This window comes from Peromyscus maniculatus, chromosome 1 (genome assembly GCF_049852395.1).
Source record: "Peromyscus maniculatus bairdii isolate BWxNUB_F1_BW_parent chromosome 1, HU_Pman_BW_mat_3.1, whole genome shotgun sequence".
Lineage (NCBI taxonomy): Eukaryota > Metazoa > Chordata > Mammalia > Rodentia > Cricetidae > Peromyscus > Peromyscus maniculatus.
Window position 1 is genome coordinate 123,503,156 of NC_134852.1, and position 22,227 is coordinate 123,525,382.

General features: G+C 39.2%; 1 protein-coding gene across 1 annotated transcript in view; it reads right to left on the minus strand.

Moving 5' to 3' along the window:
* The window catches only part of Pth (parathyroid hormone), a 72,094-nt gene extending 54,193 nt beyond the window's left edge, over positions 1-17,901 (minus strand). Inside the window, exon 1 of the mRNA XM_076550520.1 lies at positions 17,791-17,901. The gene's annotated coding sequence lies outside the window, so the exon portion shown is untranslated. The remainder of the gene's footprint in view (positions 1-17,790) is intronic.
* Between the last annotated feature and the right edge of the window lie 4,326 nt (positions 17,902-22,227).

Below are 22,227 nucleotides of genomic sequence, written 5' to 3' on the forward strand. Positions count from 1 at the left end.
GGATATTCAACCAAAAGACTAAAAAGGGAGGCGGGTTAAAATAAATTATATGGTCTGTGCCTTTAAGAACTAGCCTCACAAAGAAAGGGGAGGGCTCCTTCCAACCTCCCTGCTGTGAGTGAGAGGTTTGGAAGAGCCTCCCTGGAGACTTGTAAACTTAGAAAACACCTTACTTTTGCATTCTGTACCTAAAAGTCTCCAGTGGCGGCTTTGGGGACTGTGATCTAGGCCAGGCCAGTTTCAAGTCCCCAGAAATGATGGCACCAGCCCCAGGAACAAAAGAACAGAGTCAGGATGTCTGATGGTAACCAATTAACCACGAGATGCCCCTCTCCAGAGATAACAAGACCAGACCCCGGAGATGAGTTGTAAAACTCCTGACAGGGCAAACAGATAAGATAAAATAAGATAAAGTCCAAGCCCGGGAAAAACTTGACCAATCAAGGATGGACCCATACTAACCCCCTCCGCTCTAAGAAATTTTATGGGTTTTGCCTATAAAAACTAACTACCCCAAGAAAGAGGCACTCCTCCCTGCCTCACTGTATTGGGTGTAGGAATGAGTCCCTGTCTAGACTTGTATCTGCAGAATAAACCTTGCTGTTGCATTCTGGACATCCAAGGTCTACAGTGGTCTCTTTGGTGGGGGGGGGGGTGTCACAATCTGGGCATAACAAGATGTTCACATAAGATCTAGAATTCTATCTCTCCTTTCTTGAGTAGAGTCTTGATTTTGATTGAGAACTACACTGTGAGTTACACTTTGATCTTGAAGAACTTCATCTAGAGCTGGAACAATACTGCTGCTTCTGACCTCAGTCTTTGTGAAGGATCTTAGTGATGCCTGAGATACTGCAGAAAGTCTTCCAAAGGTCAGGTGGCTTGTGGCTGTAATCTCTGTGCTTGGAAGGCTAAGGCAGGGAGATTCCATGGGTCTGTGGTCATCCTGGATCACATAGTGAGTTCCAGGCCAGCCAGGTCTGCACAGTAAGACCTCCTCTAAAAATCTGTTTAGAAAGAATTTTCTGAAAAATTAAACTATGAATTCTAATTATTGAAACTTTGAAGCATGACTACTGAGATTTTTAAAAAAGGTTTTAAAAAGTGTATATATATATATATATATATATATATATATATATTGTGTGTGTGTGTGTGTGTGTGTGTGTGTGTGTGTGTGTATGCAAGTACATAAAGGTGCCTACAGAGGCCAAAAAAGGGTATTGGACCCTCTGGAGCTGGAGTTACAGGTAGTTGTGAGCTGTTCAACATGGATGCTAGAAACTGTATTTTTACCTGTTGAAGCATCTCTCCAGCTCTAAAACATTTCTCCAGTTTTAAACATTTCTTCAGAGGTTGTGGGTGTGCCATGGAATATATGTGGACATCAGAGGATGACTTGTGGGTGTCACTTCTCACCTTTAGCCTTGTGGGCCCTCGGGACTGAACTCAGGTCTTCATTCAGCCTTGGTGGCAAGTTTACCTTCTGGGCCATCGCTCCTATCCTACACCTGTTAGGAATTTTAATAAGGTAGGCTATCATCAGACTTTGTCACTCATTAACAAGAAAGCCCTTCTTCCAATTGTTCTAGAAGATCTGGCTTTGAGAATGAGTTTGTAGGAGGCAGGTTCTCAGTGTTAGTACAACCCACAACTCAAGTTTCATCTTAAGTCTTAAGGTCTGTGACACATCAAATGCCCTTTGTCTTTTACATTGAACCATAAACATACATGTGGTTCAAATGTGACTGAGGAAGAATGGAGGAGAAGACAGTGTTTGAGAGTCCTCAGTGAGTGAGGGAGAATGAGAAACTAGGAGTATATAAGGTAATACAAATAGTAACCTTTAAAACTGAGTGTTCACAAAGCATCAAACCCTATTCTAAGTACTTCTAAAAATTTATTTCACCTTCATGTACATGATATAATGAAGTAAGTTATAATCTAAGCCATTGTATTTACCAAATGAGGAAATAAGGTGGAGAGAGGTGAAGTAACTCTCCCATTGATAAGTCACCCTAGTTCACACAGTATGCAACAGGATAGAATGGAGGCCCCAGGGCAACTTTAGCTCCAGAAGTCATGCTCTTAACCACCCTGCCATCTCACTTCCTGCCAAATAACATCCAGGGCTATGTGGCCCAGAAACTGCTTTGTCATACCCAGGGCTTCCTGGCCTGCTGTTCCAGAGCCTTCTCACCACCCTGCAAAGGGAATCTAAAGGAGATCACTCCTGGCCTAGGCAAAGAATTGAATTGGAGGGTGGAGGAGCACTAGAACTTGTTTACATCACACAGAAAATAATAGCAAACAAATGGAAACAGGCTTGAGAGGAAGAAGCGCTTGGTATGGTGGGAAAGCTTTCAGGAGGAATCAGAGCAGTGGTTTTCTGGTCTCAGTGATCCTTTGTTCTCTCGCTCTCTTGGCATCGTCTTCAGGAACTCTGTGACAGTTATGATGTGGGAAGAATGCTATGAGCTGAGTTTTGTGATGTAGCTCTTCAAATCTAGAGTTTTCTCTTTCTTTTTTTAATTAAGAATTTTTTTCATTCATTTTACACACCAATCAAAGATCCCCCTCTTCCCTCCTCCTGTCCCCCAGCCTCCCCCTCCCAACCCACTCCTCACTTCCCCCCACAAGAAGGCAAGGACCTCCCATGGGGAGGCACATCCAGCAGAAGCAAGTTCAAGCCCTTACCCCTGCCTCAAGGCTGCATGAGGTGTCCCATCATAGGTAGTGGGCTCCCAAAGACCCCCTCATGCACCAGGGATGGATTCTAATCCTACCACCAGGGGTGCCCCCAAGCAGACCAAGATACACAACTGTCTCGCCATGCAGAGGGTCTAGTCCAGTCCCATGCAGGCTCCACAGAGGAGGCTTCACTTATTGATTTCAGAATGGAGCTTAAGAACCTCAGGGTTCACAGTCAGTTCTTTAGAGCCTTTAAAAGAACTCAGTCCAGATTACCGAGATGTTTCAAATAACAGCAGGGTCTTTGTAATAAACTTGGTTTAGAGTTTGTTTGTTTGCTTTAAAATTTGTTTTGTTTCAAACCAGTTCTTCAGAACTGCAAGTCACAGAACTGCGTACTGTGTGAAACCTGATCATCACTTCCCCAACAACAACAACAACAACAACAACAACAACAACAACAAATGTCTGAGCTTCTCTTGCTCTGCAGCCTCATGAACATTTTATTTTTAAGTTTGGTCATTTTGATAATATCCATTTTCACTGAGGTGAGGAGGTATCTCCTAATGGTTTTAATTTGTATTCTTCTGATTAAAAGCATCGGCCATTAAACAAAAATACATGCACTGATCATTTATGTGTCTTCTTTTGACAAATGTATGTTCAGATTACACTAGCCAAGTTATGAGATCAATCAAGGTGTCCACTGCTGAGTGAATGGATAATGTTATGTATTATGTCAAATTGTCATACTGGACCACAAAAATGCATAGATAAATATTTCCATTTTTATTAAGAGAAACCACTTTAGATGGCACATGTCATGGCAGTAGTTAACTCCAAGGAGCTGTTCTGAGACTTCCTGTATTCACTTTTTGTGTTTATTGTTTTCTTGGATTTTGAAAATGAACATGAAAATTTTAAATAAGAAAGTTAATTGTAACATCAACAATAGGTAATAAATAAAGCCAGTCTGCAGAATAAAGTTAAAGACACATGAATATTCTTCCAGAAAATTCTGCCTTGGAGTCTCTTTCCCCTCATTGGATTTCTCTTTGTGTGGGCCCAGTCGGTCAAAGGTGGGAAGATACCTCTGCACTCTCTGTGTGTCTGCTTTCTCTTGTAATAGGCAATCATAGCAGGGTCACATCCATGTGTAACACCCGACTCTCTCTGATCTGTTTCTATCTTGGAATCTTCATATTTTTATCATCAACTAGGCCTGGTTTTGGTTCTCCATGCCCAACACCATTAGTTACCCGAGGCAGAGCAAGCATTGGAGCCTGCTGCCCCCTCCACTGTACACTGTTCCATTCTCAGTCACATTTGCAGCTCCCTGCACCAGCGTTGCCCCCAGTTCTGCAATTCTGCCATTTCTCTGATGCTCCCCCTCAATCTTCCTGGTCCCAGGTAGTTTACAATAATAAATCCCATTTTCAACTTTTAAAAAGCTTGAGGCTCTTTAGTGTGCATGAGGAAGTCAGAGGACAGCCTGGTGTGTGGGTCCTCACCTTTCGTGGCACCTCTTGTTGTTTTCCCAGTATAGACCAGGGTAGCTGGCTCATGCGCTTCTAGGGATCCTCCTGTCTCCACCCCCTCTTGCACAAGAGTGCTGGGATTATACATGTGTGTTACCACATCTGGCTTTGTATGGGTGCTGGGATCTGAACCCAGGTCCTTATGCTTGCACAGTGAATGCTTTATCTATGGAGCCATCTCCCCAGCCTCCATTCATATATTTATTTCTCACATCTCAGTAAATAAAGATCCTGAAGGTCCCCCACAGAGGTCCAGCAATTTTCCTTGTCTCTGACTCAAAAGCAAATGAGTAACCAATTATGGTCCTCGTGGCAAAACATTATTTGCCTAACCTTTCTGCTGGGACTTCACTGCAGTTGCCAGGCCAGCGTTATCCATGTGCCTGTGTTCAACTTTTTCTCGTCCTTGACTTAAGTGAGCTGAGGAGTTGAGCCAGGCTCAGTTGTCTTTCCTTGGGAATTCTAAATAAGAGCCATCTGGACCCGACCAAGCAGGTTGTCTGGAAGGGAAGATGGTTTCTGCTAGGCTGCTTCCCCAGACTCCTCTGAATTCCTAAGCTTATTGAGGTACCATTTACAAACATATTGGGGTTACTTGGTCGGTGCCATTTCATGTCATTTTTCTCCTTCTGAAGAGAAAAAAATTAGACTGTGGATTAATCAAGAAGCCTAGCTAACTAACATTAACTAACAATGCCACTTAAACTGAGATAAGTGAACCCGTATGTTATGGAGAATTAAATGGGGGCAAAGTATAGAATTAACATGGCTTATCCTTGAGACTCTTTGGTAATTTTCTGAAGACTGAGAGCATCTTATACCCAGAAAATGTTTTTTCTTATGATGCGAAGGTTGGGTTCTTACTATATCAAACACCCAGAACCTTTAATACATGATTGAGACCATTAGGAAAGACAGAATGGGAAAGAAAAATGGGGCTCCAGTTCCACCACTTCTAGGCACAATCTCAAAGACTCTGTTTCCTACTATATAGAAACTTGCACATCTGTGCTTATTGCTAATCTATTCACAATAGCTAGGAAATGGAGTTAGCCTAGCTGTCTATCAAAGATAATGAGAATGTGGTACATACACAAGGTAACATCATTTGTCTATAAAGAGAAATGATTATGAAGCTCTGAGGACAATGGGTAGAACTGGGCTGGTGAGATGGCTCCTGCTGCCAAGACTTAAGTTTAGTCTCTGGAACACAGTGGAAAGAGAATCAACACCTGAAAGTTGACCTCTGATCTCCCCCAAAACAAATAAATAAAAATAGAGGGAAAATGAGAAAGTGGTTGGAACTAGAAAAATATTATATTAAATGAGGCAACTCAGATCAGTAAACAAATGCACATGTTCTCTTCTCCTATGTGGATTCTAGCTTTTAATGATTAGATTTGTAGAGATCAGAAAGCTAGAAAGAGACCCTGAGACAGGGAGGGGAAGAGGACTTAAGCAGGGAAGGGAATGTTAAAAGTATGGTAGTAGAAGTATGGAAGAAGTGGAGAGCAGGGGTGGGGGGTGTGAAACAGAACTAAGGATGTATGGAAAGCCTTATGGAAACCCACTACTTTGTAAGCTAATTAATTAGCAGGGAATCCATACCTGATACTGTGAACCTGCTCAAAAGCCCATGGCTGTGGAGGTCTTAACACCTACGTTAAATCTACTGCAGTTGTTTTGCTAAATGGACATGTTGTCCAACTGCCTTCTAAATATTTATATTTACACCCATAGATTAGTGCTGCTCTCAGTCTTGGTCAGATAATTTTCTTTTTGCAGTAGAGAGCAGTCAGAGCAGAGACTCATATCTGGTCAAAGTGATGAGAATAAGAGCCTGAGGGCTCAGCCTAAATGGGACACATCCATATCCCCCCCTACCTCCCGGGTCCGGAGACTCAGGGAGCATCATGAGAGATAAGGTGGGAAGAATGGGAGAGCTGGAGGAGGGGGGGAGGGGCTCTGTGCAACACTGTCTTCTGGACTTGCCACAGCAGCTATACCTTCGAACTCACAGCCACTGTAGTTACCCACACAAGACCGCACAAGATGGAGCTGTCCACATTCCAGCCCCTAGCTGAGGAATTATTGGCAATTAATAGCTACTCGGAGAAGAGAGTCAGGTTTCTTCAAGAGTGTGAGCACTATTAAGTTGCTCATGATCTAGTAAATAACCCCATGCCCACACACATGCCAGCAACCGTTATTCAACTCAGCGGGTTATAGAAAAACCAAAACATGAAGATAAAGTAGGAGGGAAAGTGTTGGGAAGAAGGGAGTCTGAGGATTGGGAGAGGGAAAAGAGAGGAGACTATGAGTGGTGGTGGTGAATATGACAAAGTACATCACATATTGCGTGGTCTTGTCGAATGAAAATACAGTTTTTGAAATATGGGAAGAACAAAAAGGAATTTGAACGGTCAAAAGTCAAGAAGGCCAATAGGAAAGTGGAGATATACTGGTTTAAGTGATAGAAATGAAAACTATCCAATGCAGTGAGTGCAGGGCAGAGTCTTGAGTGTGTGGGTTTGGGTATCTAAGGCAAAGGTTGCCATGACTGATGGGCACAACCAAGTTCTCTCTACAATGAGGTCTAAGGGTATGTGGTCCTACAGCCATTCATATGCTGACAAGGCCGGTTCTGGAGCTTGTCCCTAGCAGTGGCCATGACAGACAACTATTTATCCAGGAGCCAATAAGCTCCAGAATCCTGATAGAGAGAGAGATAAGGAATCTGGGAAGAAAGACTGATAACACACTTATCACTGATCTTGGCACAAGATTTAATTTGACACAAGAAAAATTAAATACAAATGTCTCATTGCTAGCACCTGCTCTGATAATTGAAATCTGCAGGTATCAATTCACCTGAGGCAACCTGGGTGCATCCTCACTAAAGTGCCTTTAGATAGCTAATGTTTTAACTAGATGAGCATCGACTGCTGGTGAACATTGCACATAGCTTGTGCAAAAGTTAATTTAATTAACTGAGAAGTTGAGGTTGCCTTCTGCCCCTTAAGTTTCCACAAAGCAAAGTCTGAAACAAGGTCTTGGGTGCAGAAGATAATCCTAGGAAACAGCGTAAGAAAATGGAGTGAAATGAGCTGGTAATGAATATATGATTAAGCTAGACACATCATGGGCAAACATAGTTCAGTCTCTCTTGAGACATTCTAAGGAGCCATATAAAGTGGGCCTGATAATTGCCCTTCTGAAGACTTCTCACCACCATCCCTGACCCTGACTCCAGGGACAATTCAGGTCATACTAGAGAAGTTAGGTATATATTTCTGTCACCGTTGGGCATGCATTTAGACACTGAATCAATTCCCTATTTTGAGCAGCAATTTTTGGTCTTGCTCTTAGTCCAATTAGCCAGTGTGCCTGGATTCCATGGGAGGTCTTCCAGTTTCTTTGATTACAAAGGAGATTTGTAATCAAATAATCCCTGGAGATTATTCTAGACTGTGGGTTTCTTTGTCTCGATCAGTCACCTATTCTTGTTCACTTCACATGTTCTATTACTTTGTTGAAATCTTTCATGTTCTGAAGAAGTGACTATTTAGATCCTTTGCCTATATTTTAATTGATTTTTTGTCTTTTTATGATTGAGTGGAAAGAATCCTTCATTCATTACAGAGTCTAGTCTCTTATCCAACATAAGTGGAGTTTCAAATTAATTTTTGTGCATAGTTACCACAGCACCATTTGTTGAAAAGACCACTCTTTTCCAAGTAATTTGGCTTGGTGAAAATATATTCACTGGGAGCCAGAGAGATGGCTCAGTAGTTAAGAGCACTGGCTGCTCTTGCCAAGGATCCAAATTTGGTTTCCAGCACTCACATAGTGGCTTACAGCCTTCAGTAACCCCACTTCCAGGGGATCTAACACACTCTACTCAACTCTAAGGGCACCAGGCACTCATGTGGTGCACATACATATATGCAGGGAAAACACACACATTAAATAAGTCATAAATATTTTTAAGAAAACATATTGACTATCAAATGTGAGGGTTTACTTTGGACTCTTTATTCCACTCCCCTGACCCATGCTTTCATACAGTGTCAATATTTATGCCACTATCACAAAATCTTTATGACCATAATTTTTAGTAAGTTTTAAAACTGCAAGGGTGGGGTTGGGATACAGCTTAGTGGTAGAGAGCTTGTCTAGCATGTGCAAGGCCCTGAGTTCAGTACACAGGACTCAAAAGTTGGCAAGGCTGAGTTCTACAGATTTATTCTGTTAGTGATTGTTTTGAATGTACTATTTTGGATTCCCCACAGTCCCACAGTAAAATTTGGAGCTTAACTTTTCTTTATAGCTTAACTTTGTAACTCACTTCATGAAGGCATAGAGCACAACATCTGGACATGAATGTTGGAAATTATACACTTGTTTGGTTTTTTTTTTTTTTTGTTTTGTTTTTGTTTTTTTTGAGACAGGGTTTCTTTGTGTAGTCTTGGCTGTCCTAGAACTCACTCTGTAGATGAGACTGACCTTGAACTCAGAGATCTGCCTGCCTGTGCCTCCCAAATGCTGGGACTAAACCCATGTGCCATCACACTCGGCCATACACTTGTTTATAAATACTGTTAATGTGTGTTGTGACACTCTATGGTGTTGTTACTCAGAGTATGATGCATGAAAACAACAATGGAAATTTCTAAATTTTTGAAACTCAGAAGTTTCAAATAATAACATTCAATAAACTATGTTCCCTAAAATAACTTTGTGGTCCAGGAGTGGTGCCATAGCTTGAGTGTGGAGTTCAGAGGACAATTAATCCTTGCCTTTTCACCTTCTTTAAGACAGTCTTCACAGACTCACATGCTTCTGGAGATTCACCTTTCTCCACCTCCATTTCCTGTGGGCAGTCTGTGATTACAGATGCTTAAGCTACTGTATCTTACTGTTGCATAGGTTCTGGCGACTTGAATTCAAGTCATCAGGCCCGAGTGGGAAGCACTTTTATGTATTAAGCCATCTCACCAACTGGATTTGATGTTCTTTCTCAACTCCTTTGTCAAAGACACTAAAGTTCAGCTGAGGAGCTCTTACATGGGGTCTCCCCATACCGTAAAAATGCCTGTATGTTTATCCAATGTTCATTCAAAGTATAACGCATATTATGGGAACTCCTTGTATATCCAATTCCTCTTCATTGTGAAACATCTTAAGTATCTGTACTAATCACTTTTATCTAACCCAGATAAAGTATTTCTTAACTGTGGAAAGGTGGCTCCCTTGCGTACTACTCAGGTTGTTTTTGCCAAGGTCATCCAAGTTACCACATTCACTGATCAATTTTTCTTTGCTTCATCTAAGCTCTATGCTTCCTTAGACACAGTGATCTACTACCCACGTTGAGAACTCAGTGTTTGAGCTTCTCTGGGATTCTACAATCTGCATCTCCTACACTTGAGCACCTGACTTGTGATGTGTCCATTACTAGCCTTTCTCCACCACACCCGCGGGTCACACTTTGGGACATCCTCATCTTGCTTCTGGGTTTCACAACCTATAAATTCCTTCTCTAGGCCTTTTATCTTAATTGCCCCATTGTGAGCTATATATATATTTTTTAACTTCAATCCAGTCAAATTTAATCAAATTTGTGGACATACAACAAAATAATAAAAATATTTCCTCCTGTAAAATTTATAGTGTTACTTGCTACATGTAGACAGATCATCAGTATACTTGGAATTTATTTTATATGCAGTGTAAGTTAGAGATAAAATAATCTACATATTAGATCTTGATATTTAATTGATCCATTTTAATTGACCATAGTGTTAGGGTTTCTATTGCTGTGACAAAATGCCGTGATTAAAAAGCAAGTTGGGGAGGAAAGGGTTTATATAGCTTACACTTCAGCATTGCTGAACTCAAACAGGGCAGGATCCCAGAGACAGGAGCTGAGCAGAGGTCATGGAGAGGAGCTGCTTACTGGCTTGCTTCCCATGGCTTGCTCAGCCCACCTTATAGAACCCAGGACCAACAGGGATGGTACCACCCATCATCATGAGCTGGGCCCTCCCCTATTGATCACTAATTGAGAAAATGTCTTACAACTAGATCTCATGGAGGCATTTCCTCAGCTGAGGCTCCTTCCTCTCTGATGATTCTAGCTTGTGTCAAGTTAACACACAAAATCAGCCAGTATGCTGCACAGTAAAACATTTTCATGTAAAGTATCCACATTGTGTGTGTGTGTGTGTGTGTGTGTGTGTGTGTGTGTGTGTGTGTGTGTGTCTGCTTGGGTCTTCTATCCCATTCCTTTGATCTATTAGTCTATTTTATGATAGTTCAACATAGTGTGAATTACTGTAGGCTTATAAAATGCTATGCTACCTTACAGAACAGAGTTTTGTTTTCTGTATGTAATTTGTGATTTCATACTATTTTTTTAATCTAAATTTAAATCATCTTGTCAATTTCTACAAGCATACATATATGTGCTGGTATTTTAATTACAATAGACTTAATTACATTTAGGAGAAAAGTGATACTTTAAAATGTTTATATTGCAATCTGTGCGTAATTAGGATTTTTATTTGTTTTTGACGTACTGGGGATTAAACCTGGAACCTTGCACAACTGCTCTATCACTGACCTGTATCCTCAGCCCTGAATAATTGGGCCTTCATTTTAATTAACTTTTCTCAATGCTTTATGGTTTTTGACAGAATGCTCTTGTGTCCTTTTTGCTAGATTTATTCTAAGATATATTGTGGCTCTAATTTTTAAAAAATATGTGACATAAAATTTTGATTTTCTACTTGTTTGTTACTGGTTCATACAAATATTTCTAGATTGGGTATTCTAATATTTTGTTTAGAAGGTTTGCCCATATGTTCATGGATGAGAGTGACCTATAATTTTCTTCAATGTAATATCCTTAATTTTAAGATACTCTTTGATTTATAAATGACTTAAGACATTCCCCCTCTTTCCATATTGTGTAAATATTTGTGCAGGATTAGTATAATTTCTTTCCTTAAATATTTGGAAAAATTCACTAGTGAAGTCATTTAGAAAGGTTTTAAAGTATAGGTTCGATTTTGTTAATAGATACAACACTTTTCAGATTTTTAGACCTTCTGTTAAATACTTTTTACTATGAATCTGTCATTCTTACCTAAATTTCAAAAAATATTGGCAAGTCTGATAATCTCAGAATTTAGGAGGCTAAGTCAGGAGGATCTTGAGTTTGGGGCTAGCTGGGTCTATATAGCAAGACCCTCTCTGCTCACTTTTACACACACATACACAAATCCAAACTTGGAATACTGATGTTCATACTATCCTCTTAAGATCATTTTATTGTCTGCATTTTTATTCCCTGATATTAGTATTTTGTGCTTTCTTATATTGTTTGAAATCAGGAAAAATTTGGAAAAATTATCTGAATTATCTGAAAGAAACAACTTTTGCCTTATGTGGTTTCTCTGCACAGTAATTTTCATTGTGTTGTTGTTTGTATGTTTGTTTTATGAATTGCTTTTCTTTCTGACTGAATTTCACTCATTCTCTGTGATGGTTGCTTAGCTCAGTATGTCCAACCTTCCTTTTTCTCCAAAAGATGTATCTAAGACCACACATTTCCATCTAACCACCATTTTTTGGGTGAACATCACAATTTTAACATAAAATATTTTCCCTATCATTTCTTTTTTAATTAAAATTATTACAAAATATTCAAATATACACAAAGAAATAAAGACTAGCAATAGAGTTGTAGCTCAATGATTATTTTCTTAGTGTGATCAAATATGTAATTTTGAAAAATAACTATAGCTACAGTATAAAGACAAAAACAATTGTATTTGGTTTTGAGAAAGGATCTTACTACGGAGACCAGGTTGGCCTTGATCTCAGAAATGTCTTCTACTTGCCTTGGACTTCTGAGTGTTGAGATTAAAGGCATGTGCTACCACTAAGCCCAACAAAAGCATTTATAACACCATAGTGTATCTAGGTAAATCAGTTAACAAGAATGTGAGACTAAAGAACAGAGTCAGAGCTCAGGGCACCATTTGAGACTGGTGTTAAGTTCAGCATTCCTTGGAGAAGCTTCTTATGTAGTGGGCAGTCGTTATTGCAGGAACATAACTGGCCAAAGTGACAAGAATAAGTGAGGCTGGATAAGTGGCCCTAAATGGGACAGCTACATCACCTCCTCCAAGGCTCAGGGAAATCATGGCAGAGGAAGCAGAGAGGATGTGAGAGCCAGAGGTTGGGGAGGTGTCCATACAGCAGAAGGATGTCTTTGGACGTGACATGACAGACTTTCTGTGTCGGGCCATAAAGGTATTAGTCATCTTTCTGCCACTGTGACAAACTACCTGGCAAAAATCAACATAAAGAACAAGTTTATTCTGGCATGGTTCAGAGGTTTGTGTTCATAGTCACCTGCTTTGGTGGCTTTTAGGCCTATGGTGAGACAGTATGTCATGGCAGACGTGTGCGGAGAAAAGTAGCTCACTTCACAGAAGCCGTGAAGCAAAAAGAGAAGGATATGACCTACTTCCTCCAACCAGGCCCTACCTCCTCAAGTCATTAACACCTCCAAACAACACAGTAACTTACTAATCCGTAAACAGAATCTTCCACATTGCCCATCTTTCAAGGGCCCTGCCAATGGAGGTGAACCTTAGTTTGGAGGGCAGAGTTCACGTTCAGCTGGTGGGAATGGACCGTAGAGTTTTCCGGTGGACTCAAAGGAAGATAGAGAGACACAGAGAAGAAGAAGAAGAAGGAGGAAGTTTGGGAAGATTCAAGGGTTTTTGATCTGGGAAACATGGAGAGTAGGGTCCACTGATCATTCTTCTACTGTTCTTTGGATTTATCAGGTTTTTATCTCTATTTCTGACTTTCAAGTTTTCAGTAATACTAGAACAATTGAGGTAAACACATTAGCCTAGTAAGAAGAAGTGGGTTCTGGGGGGCACTTTGGGAGTAGACCCCCCTGTTCTCTTGCTTCCTGGTTGTCACAGAGGTGAGCAGCCAACACCTTTCCCTCATGATGTCATGCCACGATATTCTGCCTCATCCTAGTCCCAAAGCTATTGTGGAATAATCTTCTTGTACTCTGTGGAGAAGTGTCCCTCTGACTGGTTTAATAAAAAGCTGAATGGCTACTAGCTAGGCAGGATTTCCAGGCACATAGGATGCTGGGAAGAAGCCAAGAAATGCAGAGCAAGCAGGATGGCAATATGAAGATGAGGTAATAATGCCATGAGGCAGAAAGTAAATTAATAGAAATGGGATAATTTAAGTGATAAGAGCTCGTTAGAAATAGGCCTAAGCTATCGGCTGAGCTTTCATAATTAATGTCTCTGTGACATTACTGGGGAGCCAATGGTCCTGATGACGAAGTCCAATTACACAAAGCAATGGAACTGGTCAAGCATAAACTAAATCTCTGAAACCATAGGCCTAAATCATTCTTCTCTTAAGTTCTTTGTCATGGGTATTTCTCATACTGCCAACAAGCCAGCTAGTACAATGGCAAAGGAAAAACACAGTGTAACAGGGAGAGAAACATTGCCCAGAAGGTGAAGAACCTGTAATATACAGTACATTGGTAAGTTGTCATGTGTTGTTTGAGCTTGCTCAGCTGATGTTCAGGCCCAAAGGCCTTCCCAAGCATTACCAGCACTGAACCTAATCTTTTAACAGTGTTTTCCCTAGGGACTCAGGCTTGATGTTAATCTACCCATATTTGCCTCCAAGAGATATGGTGCAGTCTATTTGTTTGTTTGTCTTTTCTTTGTATCTGTTTTTACTCGTTTTAACACCTTACAGATCTGGTTTACACATTGGCCTAAGTAATTTGGGTCTGTCAAAGCCTCTTGTACTTTACAAAGATCATGACCTAACACAGAACTCATCAAAGCCGCTAAGGCTTCAGTCCAGTCCTGAGGTCCTTGATAAATCTACCTCTTTCTCAATTTCTGAAATAAAAAGAGTCTCATCTGGCCCAGTGAAACGGGCATCAACTATAACTTAAAAAATTATGTAATGCTCTCCATGGGCTCCACATTTTTGGATCTTGTCAAAGGCTTGATCTGCATAGGGCTCTTTAGCACAGATTTAACTTTGGTTGAACTTTATTTGACTTTTGTTATTGTATCTCTATTTGTTCTTATATCTTGCTAATTTTGAGAAACAGCCATGCAGAATTTTAGTGTCATCTTCTCGTACACAAGGAAATACCCACTGGACACCCATCTTGGCCTTAGAAGCATTTTCTACTATACTTAGTAGTGGCCGTGCAAACTCTGTGGCAGCCTGATGCCATTCTCTGGTACCATGAAAGGAAAGGTAGTCATACCAGTATTTCCCATCACAGACTTCCCATCCAGGCTTTCCCCCTGGGTAGAGGACTCAGGCTTGGTTGTATGTCTCAGGGCCTGTTGTAGCGTCTATGGAACTGATGACATAATAAAAAATGAACATTATCTCAGAGAACAGAGGGAAAGATAGCCACATCAGGATCATACACCCCCAGTCCCTCAGATGCTCCACCCTCAGGCTGCTCAGCTTTGGTTTCTTGCTTTGCTACCCATAGTCAAGATTGTATAGTCACTCTGCCCCAACTCATCTTTAGTTCTCTGTCCATGTTCAGGCACTAGTTACGTTGTGTGAATCTATTCCCGGGGAGACATGAATAAATGTCTACTCACTCCAGATAGGAAACCAACAGACCAAATTGTGGATACAACGAAAACTCAACTTGAGGAACCAATGTGTTTTATTGGGATTGTTTACAGGAATATGGGTAAGAGGCTACCTATAGGAGCAGAAATGACTTTCAGCTTGTATGAGAGTATCTCTCAGAAGTTCTTGCTGCTTATATATGCTTCAGGAGAAATGGATCTAATGAATGTGGTCAGTTTGGGGGACTTAGTGAAGCCTTTAAGTTGATAACTTCCTGTGCTTAATGAGCTTCTCTGTAGGATGGACACTCCCCTTAGAATATCCTGTTGTTTTATATCCTTTAGGAACATCCTATGTCTTAAGGCACTCCAAGATAGATGGTTTTATCTTAGAGTAAACTGCTATACAATATCCCCTCCCTTTGAATACCAACTATTGAAACAATAAATGCTCAAGAAACTGGAATCTCTCCAGGAATCTCACACTGGGAGAATGAAAGGTCTAGTGTCAACCAGTGGGGCAAACTTGTCTGCAGAAAGAAGTCACACACAGTCCTGACAATTGCTAGATCACCTTTCAAGAGAGACTAGAACCAAGAAAGTGAGGATGGGTGGGACCTCACTTTGAAAAGGACTACTTAGTAATTCATATCTTTTGCCTTCTATTTTGAACCTCATGCCAGGACCCTAAGGATGACTTGGGGACATCACTGAATCTCTTTGTTCCTGTCCCCAATGTTTTCACCTTGAAGAAATGTGCATTTGTTGATTTTTCACTATAAATTTATTTGTTTAATTGGTCTATTGAGGATGGGTGACTGAAACTACCTTGTTGGGGATGCTAGAGTCTACCGTCTGGCCATGGTTACCTGGTACCTCCAACAGGAACCTAAAAGCAATAGGCTCAGCAACTGTGCACAAGAACCTAAACCCATGAGCCAAAATAATGCTCCCCCCTTTACAACTTAATTACTTTTAATACTTCATTATGATGATGGAAAGCTCACAAATTTACAAGGTCATAGGGCATGTATTAGACTCAACTTTAATAGATAATACTGGATTCTTTTCCAAAACCATTATACCAGTGTTATACTCTGCCCCCTAGCAATAGCATACTCTAACTGAAGGACATTTAACTTGTTATTTCTATGATTCTGCTTGCTATTTGGTTTGTAAAAGATGTAACGTTCCTATAAAGGAGACCTAGATTGTTTGGAGACCGTGTGGGTTTAGGAATGCAGACTCTATTATCCAATAGTGCTGTGTGAGTCTTGCCTAAATTATTCAACTTCTCTTTACTTCAGTGTTAGGATTCTATTGCTGTGAGAAGACAATATGACTATGGCAACTCTTATAAGGAAAACATTTAATTGGGGGGCTCACTGATAGTTTCAAGGTTCAGTCCATTATCATCATGGCGGAGAGCATGGTGGCATGCAGGCAGATGTGGTACTGGAGAAATAGCTGAGCATCCTACAGGCAACAGGAAGTCAACTAAGACATTGGGCGGTATCCTGAGCACAGGTAAACCTCAAAGTCCCCTCCCACAGTGCCACATTTCCTCCAACAAGGCCATACCCACTCCAACAAAGTAATACCTCCTAATAGTGTCACTTCCTATGAGATTATGGGGTTAATTACATGCAAACTACGACACTCAGTTTCCTTACAGTTTTTATGATTACATGAGCTCACATAAAAAAAGCACTGTAATTATACCTAGTATATGGTTAATGCTTTGCCTAATCATATCTAATAAAGTATGGCTGTGGTCAAGGTCATTATCATCATTTTATGAGAATGTATAATGAAAGATGAGATGGTAAGACTAGCTCAGGATTTTGCTGACTTGAATATTATACCAAGGCTTCAACTTACCTTGGAGGAAGAATCCAGAATACCTGAACTTACAAATACTGAACTCAGACTGTCTCTGGGTTGAGTGAGAAAGCTGGATGTTTGCTTTCTTTGATGTGTGTGTGTGTGTGTGTGTGTGTGTGTGTGTGTGTGTGTGTGTGTTGTATACATGTATATGCATGCACATGTATTTAGAGGCTAGAGGTCAACCTCAGATGTCATTCCTCAGAAAGCCATCCACCTTGTGTTTTGAATCAGGGTTTCTCATTGGCCTGGTGAGGCTGCCAGATGTGATCACCTAATTTGTTTCAGTATAATAAAAACTCAGGAGTCAGAAATTGAGATAAAGACCTGAAAAATTCAAGGAAAGTGGAGAAATTGGCTGACACTCTCTCCACATTTTTCCAGAATTACCAGCCTGGGAAATTCCCCAGAACTCCTCTCTCCTCTTTTCCTGTCCTCTCTAAATGCCCACCAAAGTCCGCCAAGAACTTTATGGCTAATCCTGGTCAGCCAATTGCTGACTCATCCTTTGATTCAAAGTTGTTTTGTTGGCAAAATATTGTAACATTTCCCCCTTTTAGTCTAAATAAAGAGGGAAGGTTTTAACTCTCAAGAATGCAAAACAATATACAATAAGGACAATTATCAAGTAAGAAATACATTCACAATGTCCAATCCATCAATATTTGGCAAATTCAGAGAAAATACTCTATTATCAATTTTATCTTGGTGAGTTCAAAATTTTGTACATAATTTACTTTTTCTATCAGAACTAAGGAAAACTATAACTAAAACTATTTAATCTTTAACCCCATCAGAGACCTGAGAAGGATATACTACTATCTGAGTAAACAGGAAGTGCAGAGCAAGCAACTTCCAAAACTAAGAAATGATAGAGACATATGGCTGCCTGGACAGTCACCCCAAGGTTCCTCTATAATGTTGGAGCATCCAACTTTGGCCTATAGACTTAGAATATGTGACAGACTTTTCTGTGAAACAGGAATTTTGAAGGACTCTCCTACCTTCACTTGGCAAAGTTTGGTGCTATCTTCTTTTGTGTCCTGCTTGTCCAGTTTGGACAGCACACTGTCAACAGTCAAGACAAAGGCAGTTTCTTGCCCACATGGCTAGCTTTTCCTCATTGAAATCAAACTCCATGTGAAGGTTTTTTGATGCCTGTCATCATTTTTTAAAGTAAATTGATGTTGCCAGTAGCAAATATGTCTCACTGTCATGAAAAGCCTTAGGTTATTAAAACATTAAAATATCATATTCTGTAGGTCTCTGAAGTGTTTGAAGACCATCTATTTAAAATATGTCTCTGATTGACCTTAAAAATACATGTAACATGACTATAAGTTTGATTATTATAAATGACTAATTACTAACCTGTATTTCTTTATTATCCTAAATAGTTTTCAAGGACTAGAACTTTAATTACATTTTTAAATGGTGCATAGGTATAAATCCTTAAACAAGAAATACAAATATATAATACAGTTTAAGGATGCCACACATCCTTAAAGTATACAGGCTAATAATCTTAAATTTGTATCAATATACAAAAATCCATACCAATGTAAAATATTTGAGACTAGTAGTTGCTTTTTTAGTTTGAAAGTAGCTATAATAATCTACCCTTTATCCTGTCATTTCTATATCTCCCTTTTTCTTTTCTGAATGAGATCCCTGAGTCTAATTTCCTTTGTGTAGTTTCCTCCCTGACTATGACCAGTAACAACTTGTTTATGGGGTAACCAACCCCATAAATGATGACAAACAACCATCAAATGACCAAAATCGACTCATCCTACCTCTTGGGAATGTGGGTCTCATGTTCTTAAAATTACTTCATGTTGTCTGGGGGTGACAGCATCTTTAGGGGACCCTGAAAATTGAGATAAAGATCAAGTTCTGGGAAAGCTAGCTGTTGTCCAGTCTTGGTATAATTGGAGAGTACAAGGCTTATCTGAAGTCCTGACTGGAGTAGTTAGTCTATGGGGCTGGACCATCTTAGCTAACTGCTTTGAAGTTGTTTAGAGAAGCTTATAGCCCAAAGCTGATCTTTGAATGGTGTTTGTCAGCTTAGTGGTGTTACCACAATCCAGGTTGATTCATTGTTGTGGGGATCCAACATCCTTTTGGAGACTACAGGCTCTCTGTTAGGAATGGTCATGGTTCACTGCAGGACACTTAAACATTTTAAATGTCATATGTAGCAGATTTCAGAGAGGATAAAGTACCACAGTCTATTAAATACACCCAGGGTACACAAACTTAGTTCCTAGTTACCTGCTTTAGATTCAAGCCCAAAATCATGTATAGGAAGCAAGATGAACCCGATTTCTAGAATCAGTTAGTACTTTATATGAACATCAATCTCATGACAGAAAGTATATATATCTTATAAATTTTGAGATAATATTTATACCTTAAGAAAAGTTTTAAAGAATTAAAATAAAACCAAAGAATTATGAGATTAGTGGCAATAGAATAGCCCCTAATTTTGTTTTTTCTTCTGTCCCATACCAGGTGGCTCTTCTGACTTGAGACAGAGATTTGGGGATTTCCTTTAACAAGCATGCTTGGGTATAGATAAGGAGAAAGCCGCACCCCAACTCCAAAGCCAGCTTTGATTTTTAGTTGAATTGGGACTACAAAAAGACCATTTATCTTCTATGTCTGTAGAGAACAGCAGAAACAAACATTTGCAAAGTATTATGAGACTTTATTCTATTGGAAGTGTGTTACACTATTAGGCCAATTTATTCTTTTGCTTGGGGGCATTTTATCTGGATGATTTGTCCTTCTTCAGATGTCTCATTTGTCTAGTGGGTCATCAGATTCCTCAGTTGGATGCTTTTATTTTCCTGGAAAGACAAAAATGAAACCCTGTCCCAAACTTAACTTTGGTGAGTTTGTGTTTTTGCCAGGTTGAATTGCCACACTATTTGATGAACTATTGCCTCTCCTAATCATGAGGTCACTCTTGTTCGAATCTAATCTTCATCAATTTTGATGGTATCCATAGCTTTTCTTCTTCTGTAGAAACAAAAGCAAAGTCTCTTCCCCAACATAACACATATCCTGGTTTCCCTTTTGGTGCCATACATCCTTAAAGTATACAGGCTAATTTACTTTTGTTCAGTGGTTTTTTTTCTACTATCCAATATCTCTTCACAGCTGTTGTTCCTTTCTCATTAGCATTTAAAAATTTAAAGTAAATAGAGCATTGTGTAATCTATTTCTAGTTTGATTAGATCTTTCTATAACTGCTTGCCCTATAGGATTGTGTGATATACTTGCAATATGCTTTATGTTGTAATATGTGAAAACTATTTCATTTTACTAGAAACATATGCTGGAGCATTGTCAGTCTTAATTTGCACAAGTATTCACATAATGGCCATAACTTCTAATAAATGTGTGGTTACAGAATCAGCCTTTACAAAACTCAAAGTAGCTGCCCATTGAAATCCTGAATATATATCTAAGGTATGGTACACATACTTTAATTTTCCAAACTCTGTAAAATAAAACACATACATTTGCCAAATTTCATTTCTTGGAGTAACCTTTAAGCTACTTCCTACAGGTAGTGGAGTTTGGTTATACAAAGAACAAGTAGGATATTTTCTTATAATTTCTTTGGCTTATTGCCAAGTGATAGAAAAATCCTCCTTCAAACCCTTGCTATTAGCACAGTGTTTTTTTTAAGAAACTCAGAGGCTTTGAGCATATTTTCAACCAACAGCTGATCAATTTCATCATTACCTAGTGCTAGATGGCCTGATAGACCCATATAGCATCTGATATGTGCTATATACAAGGAATGATTTCTATTTCCAATTATTTCTTATAATAAAATAAATAACAAGGTTAATTTTGAATCATCTGGAATAAGTTCAGCTGTTTCAATATGTAAAACAATTCTTTCTGCATATTGAAAGTCAGCAACTATATTAAGAGGGTCTGGAAAATCTAATAATAGCATAAGAATAGCATATAATTCTGACTTTTGAACAGAATCATAAGGGCTTTAAGTCATTTTACTTAAATCTCTTGACTTATAAACTGCCTTTCCTGATTTATTTGCATCAGTATAGAATATAGGGTTCCAGAAATTTGTGTTCTTCACACAATGTGAGGAAGAATCCAACTAGTTCTTTTTATAAACTGAAGTCTCTTGCTTTTGAGATATTTGTTGCTAATCTCTCCCAGAAAAATCCCCTGCAAGCTCTTTGCCAATGTTCATTTTCTGTCCATAATGAAGAAATTTCAGCATTGGTAAAAGATACCACAATTTCTGCTGAGTCTATTCCTGTTAATTGACGAAGTCTAAATTTTCCTTTCAGAATCAATTCAAAAACCTTTTCTACTTAGGTCTTTAATTTTTTCTCTGTTTGTGTGGCAAAATATCCATTCTAAAATAATATCTTCTCTCTGCATAAGAATTCCTGAAGGAGAATGAGTAGAGGGCAGTAATACCAGGATACAATCAAGCTCTGGACCACATGTGCATCCTGTAGTTTCTTTTCTACCAAAGCCAATTTTCTCTCAGACTCAGCTGGTAATTTTCTTGGACTATTTAAGTCCTTATCACCTTGTAAGGTTCTAAATAATTTAACTTAGTTCTTGAGTTGTCAATCCAATTGTGGGCTGTAGCCAGTTAGTAGCTCCCAGCTGTTTTTGAAAATCATTAAGAGTTTGTAACCATTCTCTCTTGATTTTTAGCTAGTAAGGTATCATCTATTAGTGGTAAATTATAGATTGTGGAAATTATTTACAAATTATTTCCAATAGATGTTTTATAAAATATTGTCACAAGGTGGGACTGCTTAACATCCCTTATGGAAGAACTTTCCACTCAATCCCTTTTAAAAGGCTGGTAATTATAAGTAAGCACTGTGAAGGCAAATTTTTCTTTATTCTGTTGTTGTATAGGTACAGTAAATAAGCAGTCATTTAAATCAATAACTATGATAGAACATCCTTTAGGTAATAGAGAAGGCAAAGAAATTCCAGGCTGCAAAGAGCCCATTGGCTAATTATGGCTCTTAAATCTGTTGACATTCTCCATTTTCCAGATTTCTTTTTAATGACAAGTACTGATTGATTCTTCATTATGTTGAGCATTTAGCTGCTTCTGTACCAGCTGTTCTAATGCCTATAATTTTTCTGATGTCAAAGGCCATTGTTCTACCCAGATAGGTTTGTCAGGTAACTATTTAAAAGGTAGGGCTGTTGGTACCTTTGAAAGATCATCAGGTGTTGTGCCCTGCTTATGTACAACCTGAACAGTCTGTGGCTGTTCTTGATAATACCTTTTAATATTTCTCTCAGAAGCATTCTTTATTTTATGGTTTGTTTCTGAGATTGGAAGAATGTTAATATGTGTTTTCCATTGCTGCAACAAATCACATCCCCATAAATTTATTGCTATGTTAGCTACATATGGT